The sequence below is a fragment of the Poecilia reticulata genome, linkage group LG15, assembly GCF_000633615.1.
Source record: "Poecilia reticulata strain Guanapo linkage group LG15, Guppy_female_1.0+MT, whole genome shotgun sequence".
Classification (NCBI taxonomy): Eukaryota; Metazoa; Chordata; class Actinopteri; order Cyprinodontiformes; family Poeciliidae; genus Poecilia; species Poecilia reticulata.
The window spans coordinates 11,360,605-11,361,836 of record NC_024345.1 but is presented as its reverse complement, the minus strand read 5'-3'; the positions used below and the strand labels follow the sequence as shown (position 1 = coordinate 11,361,836).

Genomic DNA, 1,232 nt, shown 5'->3' with positions numbered 1-1,232 from the left:
GTTAGCCCCCGTGCCAAATGTCCAGAGCGCCACACATCACCAGACGGCTTCACAACCTCGCAGCCCCCCTCTCTCTCTCTCTCTCTTTCTCTCTCACTGTCTCTCTCTCACACACACACACACACTCCCCCTCATTCAATCTTGATAAAGATGAAGATGCAGAGAAGGCGCTGCCGAGGCCCGTTTCTTCAAAACGCGCCCGCTGATAAAATATGCATACGGCTTCTCTGCAAATTATGGCCAGCTGAATTTTCATAAGGCTTTGGGGGGGAGAAAGAAAGAAAAAAAAAGTCTAGGTTTTTTTGCTTTAAGAGAAGGAGCTTAGTGAACTTAGCTACCGCCCTCTATAAATAAATACACACTCCACTTTAAACACAGGCGCTCCTGATGGTGCTTTGATGGTCCTGTTCACTCACAGCTCAGCTCTTTTTTTTCCTCCATTATGTTTATCCCAGACTCTCAAATGACTGCTTTTATTCCGGATACTGTTTGGGTTTTAATTAACTCTCACGCTGCTCTGTTTAACCTCCCCACCCCTCAACCCCCAAGAACCAGTGGCTTTTTCTCTCCTCTTGTTTATTTGGAAGTTGATGCAGGCTCGGTTTCAGAAGGAAAAGGTTTATCTGTCTGCATTTTGTATTAGTGATCTTCTGTCTTCCTGGACTCCGGCGGGACCATCTGCCTTCTGTTATCTGTGAGCAGGGACAGATTAAATGGCATGGGGTGGTCCCTTCAGTATCCGTTGTCCCTACACACACCCACACACACACACACACACGCACACGCACACACACACGCACACACACCACCTCAGCAAAACTACAACGGGCAAAAAGAGCTGGTCTTTGATTCACTGTGGGGGTTGACGAGATGACGGCTAGGAAACGAGCAGTGACCGTGGAACTTGATTGGATTTCACGGCTAATTTTCTACCTCGCTGCAAGCATGCTTGAATAGATGAATCCTGTTTCTTATTGTCCACACTTTTTTTTTTTTTTTTTTACATATATATACTTGCACATCTTATCCTCCCTGTTACTTTTCCAAAACTTTTCGCTCACCGTAGACACCGTTTCTTGATGATACCTGCAGAAAGACAGACTAAGGCAACCCCTAAACGTCCCCACGCTGTGAACAGATCCGCATGAACAGAATCTTCGCTGATAGTTAAAGTACCGTGTGTGAAGCTGTAGTGCTTTTCAGCATCATAAAGAAATCACACTCCTCCCCTC

The 1,232-nt window shown here is 46.0% G+C and overlaps 1 protein-coding gene across 2 annotated transcripts in view; it reads right to left on the bottom strand.

Annotated features, from left to right (window-relative positions):
- ndnfl (neuron-derived neurotrophic factor, like) overlaps positions 1-1,232 on the bottom strand; it is an 11,875-nt gene that overhangs the window by 10,074 nt on the left and 569 nt on the right. The window contains exon 2 of one of the 2 annotated variants that reach the window (XM_008429224.2): positions 535-692. The exons of the other annotated variant lie outside the window; for it this stretch is intronic. The gene's annotated coding sequence lies outside the window, so the exon portion shown is untranslated. The remainder of the gene's footprint in view (positions 1-534; positions 693-1,232) is intronic. 2 annotated transcript variants of the gene reach the window in all.